This window comes from Micropterus dolomieu, linkage group LG19 (genome assembly GCF_021292245.1).
Source record: "Micropterus dolomieu isolate WLL.071019.BEF.003 ecotype Adirondacks linkage group LG19, ASM2129224v1, whole genome shotgun sequence".
In the NCBI taxonomy this organism is placed as follows: Eukaryota; Metazoa; Chordata; class Actinopteri; order Centrarchiformes; family Centrarchidae; genus Micropterus; species Micropterus dolomieu.
In genome coordinates, this window is record NC_060168.1 from 35,370,849 (window position 1) to 35,380,928 (window position 10,080).

General features: G+C 45.3%; 1 long non-coding RNA gene across 1 annotated transcript; it reads right to left on the minus strand.

The window, feature by feature from the left end:
* Positions 1 to 209: 209 nt before the first annotated feature.
* On the minus strand, positions 210 to 3,437 carry LOC123957863. The gene is made up of 2 exons (XR_006821922.1): positions 596 to 3,437; positions 210 to 449 (listed from the first exon to the last, which is right to left on the minus strand). It is a non-coding gene; the product is annotated as an uncharacterized LOC123957863 (long non-coding RNA).
* Positions 3,438 to 10,080: the final 6,643 nt, after the last annotated feature.

Genomic DNA, 10,080 nt, shown 5'->3' on the forward strand with positions numbered 1-10,080 from the left:
TTGTATGCAAATCCGGCACTTCCCCCGGAGGAAGTGCATGTGAGTCAGAGAAGCAGCTCCCTCAGGCCCCAAACACAACAGGTGGGATTTGCATGCTGCAGGTGGAGAAACGCTGGACCTGCTGCTCATCGTGCTGCAGCTGCTGACAGATGTGGGCGCTCACTACGATGCTGACAATCTCTGTTAAAATGACCCGAAGGATTCACCTCTGTGTTTGAAGACGTGTTTGAGTTTATTTGACAGCCTAATGATCAGATTAAACTGAGACAGTATGTTTGACAGAACATTCACTCAGTAAATCAGGCCATAAAGCTTCTCCTGCTCAGGAAGGAGCTGACAGATCTTTATCAGGCAGGAGGTCAGGTCTCCACTGGCTGCAGGGTTAACGATCAACGAGAAACAAACTGCCGCAAAGACGCTGCATCAAACACTGTGACAAGATTATAAAACTGTGAATGACAAAAAAAAAGATGAAATCAGCACGGCGCTCTTTGCTTCAGACGTTAAACACCTTCAAGAAAATGTCATGTATAGAGTTGTGCAGGCGCTGCATCGGGTTGTGCTGTGAAACAAAGGACGACAGGGTCTGGCTCACCTGGCCCAGGTGTGTCTCATGCAGCTGATTAGCCTCCAACAGGTCTGCAGCCCTGGAGAACCGAGCAAGGCCGTCACGCTAATTCATGTGATGCAGCACAGATGCAAATAATCACGTCGTTAACATTAACAAATAAAAAGATCCCAGTGAGATATTAAGTCACCTCACTAACTCTCTGCTGTGATCTGAGCTCTAGAACATCATGTAATGGAGAAACAGTTTCTTGGCCGTGTATATCTGCAGTCGAGTCACCTGGATAGTAAACGTACTGACTGACACGAGAGACAAAAGTACAGAGTACATAGATGTTTATAGTTAACGTTGTACATGCACACTGTGTGTTTAGTAAGTAAGTTTATTAAATTAGTAACTTTATAGAAAACTGTCTTTGGCTTCTTCACATTAAAATAGATGATCAGCAAGAACTAAAATAAGAAGCCAGAATTTAAAAGGGTTCTTCTTCTGCTTCATGTTAAGTTTGGAGGCCTACAGCGTGTACAAAACATGTAATTAAAGTATTTTAAACCTGCATGTACTAAACCCTTAATTCAACATAAGAACTGTGTGAGTAAATATAATTATATAGAAGCAAAACAACAAACATTGTTTGTGTTTATCTGCAAACACATTTGAGAAGCTCAACAAAAGTCTCAGAGAAATTTGTTCCTTATGTCTGAATGTAAATATTCTGTACAGTACATGTACACTAAATACACAGAGCAAATAAAACGTGTCTCTTTAAATGGTGTTTCTGTCAGTTAGGGGTGAAAATGATCCCCGCAGGCTCCCGTACTCTCACATCCTGTCTGAGTGTCTCCTGTCGCAGCCTCGGGCAGACGTCTCATCCCTCCGTCCCTTTCTCTTTTTCCTCTCGGTGCAGCAGGTTCGTCCTGATCCTCAACTCATGCTGCAGCTTTCACAGCAGTTTACCTCACATCTGATCAGCAGCTGCAAATACTACTGTAGTAGTAGTATTTGTAGCAGTAGTAGAAGTAGTAGAAGTACTACAACTACTACTTCTACTACTGCTGCTTCTGTCAGTATCAGTGAGTTTCCAGCAGCATTAATCTGAGTCTTTGTACAAACATGAAGCTGCTGCAGAAACACAACGCTGTGTGTGTGTGTGTGTGTGTGTGTGTGTGTGTGTGTGTGTGTGTAGGGGGGGGTGGGGGGTAGCTGGCAGGATGCCCAGTATCACATGACAGGGGCGAAGCTGTGAGAAAGAAGAAGAAAGGGCGAGTGACACCGAGAAACAGAAACAGAGAGAGACACAGGGTGAGGGCGAGAGAGCTTAACAGAGACTGAGGAGAGAGAGAGGCCTGGGAACAAACCGTTGGGAGCGTCCCTCCGTCAATAAACACCGCCTGTTGAACACAGAGACTCAAACTCACAACAGACCCTAAAACCAGAAACATAAAAACAATAAAACACATTTATAATCTGACGTCAGCATCACCAGAATCTGGATCCTGAGCCCAGAACTGAGACCAGGTCCACTTTAATCTGACAGACACAGTTTAACTTTAGAGTTAAAACTGTTTTGGACAAACATTCTTGGCATCGACACAAACAGTCAAACCACTTTCAGTATAGAAGTCATTTGGCTTTCAGTGCTGGTTGGTGTGGCGCCCCCTGTGGCTGCTGGTAGTAACAGCCAGGGCCCAAACCTTTTAATTTGACATGATTAGCGTTATCTCTCTACTAAAGACAGGAATCAAGGTGCTTTTTTTTATATAATAATGTTGAACGGTTCCTCCAGTCGACCTCACATGTGGCGGGTGTTTTCCAGCGGACAAATTTGGACATGTGACAGAATTATTACACTTTGAATAAACTACAGTACAGCGCTCTGCAGCAGTGAGGCGGCTGGCTTATAGGCTTATAGCTTCCGATAACAGTGAATTGTTGAAACTAGAGTGAAGTGGGAGTTGCTCTGTGAGGCTGCACTCTGACACGGCGCTCACAATGACGCTAGCATGCTAACATTAGCTAATTAGCAGAAAACACAACAGCCAGTCCTCAGCAGAGAAACGTCCGTACATGTCGATAATGCAGCCGATTATTACGACCCAAATTTACGTTGTTTTGTTAGGCCGCAACCTCTAGTGTCAGAAAAAGTCAGGTGACATATAAACAGCGACAATTAGTCATTTAGCTGACGATTTTATCCAAAGCAACTTACAATTGCAAAAAGTCACGCGCCTCTGCAGCAACGAGGGGTTCGGTGTCTTGCTCAGGGACTTTAGGGCGGGATTATCTATGATTGACAAGTCGTTACCATGGCAACCTGTCAATCAAGCTAGAGTGACTCGTCCCCACGGGACTGTGTAAATTTAGCGCTTTTGAAAAAGCTTATCAGGAGTCGGCTGTTCACTTTCTCTGGTGAGCACATTTAGTTTGTAGACTGTTGTTATCACTGTGACTGTGAAGTTATCAGCCCTGTTAAGATGACGGTTAACGTGAGGTACAGATGCACCTAGCTAAGCAAGCTAGCTAGCTCCGCACACGGCCGTTAGCTAAACCGTCTCGTCCAAATATGGTCACGTCCTGTGTCGCTGGTTGCAAAAACTCAACATGGCGGCCAAACTCAAAACGGCAGTCCACAAACCAACAGGTGATGTCACGATGACGACGCCCACTTCTTACATACAGTCTATGTCACAGGGGGGAATCGAACCCAGGTCTCCTACACCAAAGGCATGTGTCCTATCCATTGCTCCATCTCCACCCCCACAAAGTCCATGTACGGAGGTGGACAGATGAGTCAAGTAAACTCAGGCCTTTCACTCAGGAGAGTCCTGTGTGAAAGTTAAATAACATTTTGTAGATGACTTACATGTCGTTTTGGGTCATATATTATATATTTGGCCTATATATATATATATATAGGCGCCTAAATATTGATCTATTTTGTCGTTTTGGTTTGAGGCTGATGGGAATGTCATCAGTTCTGCAGGTTGGTCTTAAAACAAATGATGAAAAGTTATTACAGTTCATCCTGAATGTCTGAACCACATTTCATCACAATCCGTCCAACAGCTGCTGTTTCAGTCTGCACCAAAGAGCTTTTTTAAGACACACTTTTATTGTCCCCTAAGGGAAATGTGTTTTGGACTCTCTGTTCGTTCTGCAGCTTCACAAAAACAACACAAGAATAAACATCTCTGAACACATAACGTCATGCATCACAACTCATGTTCTTATACACATAAGACAGGAACCTATGTAAATATAAACACCTACTCGTGTTCTCACACCTACAACCTGCATAGCCCACATGAAATGTTGCTCAGCCCAAATTGCCTGTGTGTTGCGCAACATAATCTTAAGGATTATAGCTTGTTTCAAGTCCTGGTTCTGAAAGATTAGTTCCAGCAGGACTTTCCCAGACAGTCAGTGGGTCAGGACTCCAGACAGGGTCTCCTCCTCCTCCTCCTCCAGTCTGTACACAGAGACGTCTCGCCCTCAGTACACTTCACCACACACCACCAGTCTGAACCCAGGGCACAGAGTTCCTGTGTCACTGTGTGTGTGTGTTGATCGTGAGGTCCTGGCTCGGCCCGGCTCGCTGTCGGCCAGAAATGTAAAGCTGCAGACCGCAGCAGCTTTTAATAAACCCAGATTCACTGAAGTCTCAGACAGAAGCAGTCTGAGCGCTGAGCTCCAACACGACACACCAGTCCAGGAGATTTCTGCTGTTCTGGTTGGTTCAGTGTTCGAACTTGAGAACGTTTCCTTCGAAAAGCCCGGCAGCTCGGCAGCTGGTCTGAGAGAGCCGTCAGACACCTTAGAGGCCTGACCCTGTGAAAACTGGTGATGATCAATCAATAGGAGCAGATGCTGAGTGTTGAGGCTGCTGTTAGCATCCATTAGCACTGATTATGTGTCACAGCAGCAAGTGAAGATCAATAGGAGCTGAGCTAACAGCTAACAGCTAACAGCTAACAGCTAACAGCTAACGCTCCGTGTGAAGCTGCTGAGGTTTGTTTACTTGTCATATTTTCCCCAAAACACTAAAATCTGTTTGCTGTCAGTCAATCTGTGTTTTTCTTCAGCTCGGGAGCTTTAAGTTCCTGAAAACAGAGCAAAGGTTCCCAGACCCGGTTTCCATCCAGCTGGAGCTCAGACAGGTGAGAGCTCACCTGAGATCACAGCAGCACCGACACACATCCAGAATATAAACTGATCCTGAAACAGCCGACGTCAAAAATCTCAAACCCGATCCAGAGACAGTTCCTGACAGTTTAAAGCGCCAATCATCAGTGTGTTTACATGTGATGTCATCAGGTTTTTGGGTCAACGTGACAGGGGCAGGTGGGCGGGGCATGGTGTTGATTGACAGTGAACAGAGAGCATGATCAGCGTTTGTTTCTTTGTCAAGCAAAGTAGTCAGTGGGGGCATTCGAGATGACGTCGGCTGACTTTCGCCGACTTCATAGTCTAACATGAGCTGCAGGTGACCGCAGGGGCGGGGCATATAAACGGCGCCGTCAAGTCGGACACATTCATGCATGCATCACGTTAAGTCAGCGCTGCGCAGCGCCGCATCAAGGGAAACGCACCTTATGTCTAATGCTCTGGTGAATTCTGGGTATTGTAGTGCTGCATGAAACAAAGTGGAGCAGAGAAAACGAACTTGATAGATAATACTACCGTTTCCTACTGCGGTGGTAGAAGTATTCAGATTCTTTACTTATATAAAAGTAGAAATACACAAGTGGAAATATACTAAAAGCACGGCCCGGACCGGGACTGAAGCCTCCGAGACCGACGGAGGCCTGACAGGGACTACAGTGCCGAGGTGGTTTACAGCGACCCGGACTCTGACTCCGGGCACGACTCCGGGTTCAGGCAGAGACAGGAGAGGCGTCATGTGGGGGAGGAGCGAGTTAACGTAAGAAACATTATCCACCATCTATCTTGTTGATGAGTCTGTTTGAAGCTGGAGGTTAGTTATTCCCTCGGACTGCGTTTAAATAAATGAACAACATGTTCGACACGTTCAGAATCAGTGCGCTCGTCGTTAGCCGGCGGCTCGCTGCCCGTAGAGTTTAAAGGCTCGTTATTACAGTTTGTATTTCGCGTTAAGACTCTGATAATATTCTGTCTCAGCCTGGAACTCAAGCCGCTTTCTGATGCCCCAAAATATTAAAGTCACAGACATATAGTGACTACTCAGCTGCAGTCAGCTGACCTCTGCTCCCTGCAGCAGACACAAGAGTCACAGTGACACTCGTGAAACGGTGAAAAGAAGTGACTCATCTGTTTTTCATCGTTTTCCAACATCAAGCTGAAAGTGATCATGTGATCCTCTCTGTCTGTCTCTGCCTCGCTCGCCCTCTCACTCCATCCTCAGCCCTCCTCCTCTGATTGGTCCGCTGAGCCCGGCTCACTGTTTGACTCATCCAATCCCATGGCTGTGTGAGGGGAGGAGGAGGTGATGTCATCAGCTGCTGAGTCACCAATCACATGAGATCATCCTCGCGCGCTCTCCTTCACTCTCTCTGTTGTTTCCCACAGACCCTCAACGCTTCCCGAAAATACATCAGCTGACTGAAGGCTGTGTGTGTGTGTGTGTGTGTGTGTGTGTGTGTGTGTGTGTGTGTGTATGACATCATCATCTCCTCGGATGATGTCAGACTACATTGTGTGTGTGTGTGTATGACATCATCATCTCCTCGGATGATGTCATTGTGTGTGTTGCAGCAGAGAAGCTTGTTTTTATCAGACGTTGGATCGACTGCTGCAGCTCAGTCTCTCCCCAGAACAAGTATAATAAAATAAAAATAAAAATTTTCTTGCAGCAGTAGTAGATGTAGTAGTTGTAGTAGTAGTACTACTACAACTACTACTACTACTGATTGCACGTCTGCTCACTTCTTTAATTATTTAAGCTGCGTTTTGCGTAAGTCAGGTGTTATATAATTAAAGTGCATAATTACTTTTATTAGTAATATTGCAATGCGATCTCATGATAGGAAAAATGGACAAAACAAATCTGTAATAAAATACAATCATCCTGCACAAACACAAACCCAGTCTCTGGGTTGTTTGTGAGATTCATGGCTTTTTTTTGTCATTAAGAATTTTTATTCACGTAAAAAAACTCATATACAAATATAAATGATGTATCACATTTGAAAAACATAAACAAAACTAAACTAAAAAAGCTGCTAAAACCATAAAACTACACCATGGCAGCCTTTCTAGAAAAGGTCCAATCAGAATAATGATTAGAAACCTGTCGACCAATCACAGCCCCAGAGCGACTGATTTTATGAATCTTCCTCCTGAGTCTTCTCAGGCAGAGCTTCCTCCCAGCGCCTCTAACCCGACAGCTAAAACTCAGCCAGCTGTGACCAGGTGTGCCCCGATGTGGGGGCCCCGATGTGGGGGCCCCATGGGGGTCGCCTGGTGTATAATGCCAGATGTGTGCTGATATGCTGTGGAAATTTAAAATAAATTCTAAATTAAATCTCACATATGTTTCATCACACCAAACTATAAAGTTTATCTTCTTTTAAATAACTTTCCCCTCCTGTTATCGTTCCTTTTCTAACTATTTAGTACATTTAAATTTCATTTTTAAAATCCTTTGAGGGTGACGGTTGGACCAGTCAGATGAAGCGGGGAGCGACTACAGGCAGCCCGCCTCGCTCTGACATCTCCGCATGTTAGTGTAAAAACTTACTTGTTTCCTTCAGCTGCTCACATTTACCCTCTGAAATAATGAGGACCAATCGTCAGTATGTATTTGCTTTATTAGGAATTTCTTAAAATGTCAGTTTCAGTTCATTTTCAGTTCATTGCAAAACAGCATTAATCTAGTCAAAACAAAACTACAACGTGCTGCTGGAATAAACACAGAGGCCCCGAGGCCCCTGGGTCATTTGCAACTTAAAGGTCAGATTCTGTAGCAGTTGTTTTTGACAGTTTAGTCACATCAACCTGTTTTATAACGAATCCGTTTTCCGTCCACAGCAGCGTTTTAGCTGCGTATCAGAGTTGATCTCCGTCTATTAAAACCACTGAAAACACACATCTAGGGCCGTTCACTCAGCACGCGCATGTAAACATGAAGCAGATGCTCTATTCTGTAGTTACAGAAGATTTGGTGACAGAATAAAGTAATGCAGACGAAGAACCGCACCAGTTTTTATTTTTGGTATGGACCGATAACGAGCTGAGGCTTAAAAGTGGCGGCGGAAAACAGACTGGTGAATCGTGGCAGAGTAAATACGGCGACATGCGCAGTACAAGTGTCGGCTGTAAGTGGAACAAAATATTTTAATAAAAATACCTGATCTAAAACTCCGTCAGCAGCCTTGTGTTTTGCATCAGCGTCTGCGTCATCGTTTCTAAAGTCCTCCGTTTTTTTCACTAAAACGCTGTCTGAAGTTTTAAAACGTAAAACAGGTTTCAAACTTCTCCGTTTCTGGTCTTTGTTTTCACCGGTTTAGTGTTTTAAAACCAAAACGCAGAAGAGTGGACGGAGCCTGAACACGTAGCACTGAACACTAATCAGCACAAAAACAGCCTCAGCAGAAGCTGTTTTTCCTTTTATGGACAGGGAGTCACTGGAAAACAAAGGCAGCAGTGTGTGTGTTCATGTGTGTGTGTTCATGTGTGTGTGTTCATGTGTGTGTTCATGTGTGTGTGTTCATGTGTGTGTTCATGTGTGTGTGAGCGGAGGGGGGGGGGGGGGGTTCCCTGGAAAACAATAGCAGCTTTTGCTTCGTGTTGCAGCGTATTAATGCCAACTGTTAATGTCAGCGGTGAGTCAGAATTGCAGCCTGGAATAAAAACAAGCGCTCCCTGGCAGGGTGGAGGACGAACAGGGGCGGGGTTCCTGTTAACCGGGGTCGGGGGGGCACTTGTGACCTACAGGCTGATCTCAGAGGGGCTGCGAGTCCACGTCATCGGTCAGGAAACTGTGAGAGGAGGCCGGCGCTGCGTTCAGGCTGCCGCGGGAGACAGAAGGGGGATTCAAGGAAACACCACCCAGCTCAGCTTTCAGACCCTAAATGTGAGCTGCTGTGGTGACGTCCTCTCTCACTGCAACAACAACTGTGCTGGATGACACACGCAGATTTACAGATCACTCTGTATTTATTTGCGCATTGTGTTTTACAGACACGAGTCGTGTGACAGAGACCCGGGTTCAATCCCCCACCGTGACACATCCACCAATGTGTCTCTGAGCAAGTAGTTCTGGTAGAATACACATATAAGTGGAGATTCCAGCACAGTTGTCGTTCCCAGGGCGTCAGATACACACACAGCAGCCTTTAGCATCATTGTTCAACGCTAAAAGTCGGCCCAGAATAAATAACAGAGGAGTCAGAGTAAGGAGGTGGACGGGTCACAACTCACAACGTTTTCGGATTGATCGACATGTTTCCTTGCAACGTTCTGCAACGGGCTTCGAGGCGTGTTTTCTCCCGTTTGCTGGGCGTACGTGTCACAGGTGTCACCCAATCAGCTGCGACAAGGTGTTAAAAAGGCAGCGCGCTTGCGTTCACAACAGGGTGTTCGAGGCACCACCGTTGAAAAAAAACGTTTCGCTGAACTCGCCCCTGACTTTTCACCCAGGAACTTTCAAAGGACAGAACTGGCCGGTTCCAGGCGGCCGATTTCTTAAGTAGTTTGTTTGGTGTTCCAACGCATTTATTGCTTTTTGGGTGTAATTTCATGTCATTTATACTCTGCGGACTTATCTGGTGCAGAAGCGGCGTGCCACACGCCGCCAGCTGTCACAGGGAAAATACCAGATGACATAAATAATCAGAAAACTCTGACTAAACAGGTGGACGGGGGCAATTAGGGTGACCAGACGACAGAATTACCAACAGTTGTCTCGACTCCAGTTTGTCCCAAAAATGAGATTAAACCTGAGTTTGATTAGTTTTAGCTTAATGAAACATTAAATAACTTACTGATGGTTGTGAAACATTCTTTTAGCATCAGCATCAGAGGAGCTGCTGTTATCCACCTCATAGAGTGAAGTGTGGTAGTTAAAGCCACTGGTTCCCAACCTAGGGGTCGGGCCCCTCCAAGAGGTCACCAGATAAATCTGACGGGTCGTGACAAAATTAAAGCTCTGATGCACAAATTTCTGTTAATATTTCAGACTTTTCTTTAATCTTCTTCAATCTGCTATAAAACACAAATGAGACAATTACAGAATACTGTATGAAAGTATTTTGTTAATGTTTTTGCAACCTAATTTGGAGCGCAGCTGGCTCTGCAGGCGCAGTAGTTTTCGGATCTGTGGCGATTCTAAATGTGACGTGAAAACACAGCAGGCTGCTGATCGGTCCGAGAGAACCGTCACTATTCACTGACAGAGGCCGGCCGCCGTCACACAGACCGCTGCAGCAACAACGGCAGAGGAAAACACAGCTGGAAGGTTTTCATACCGCTTATCTGTCTTTACATTCTGAGGAAGGTTCAAACGTTAGCTAAAAGCTATCAGACTTTTAAAC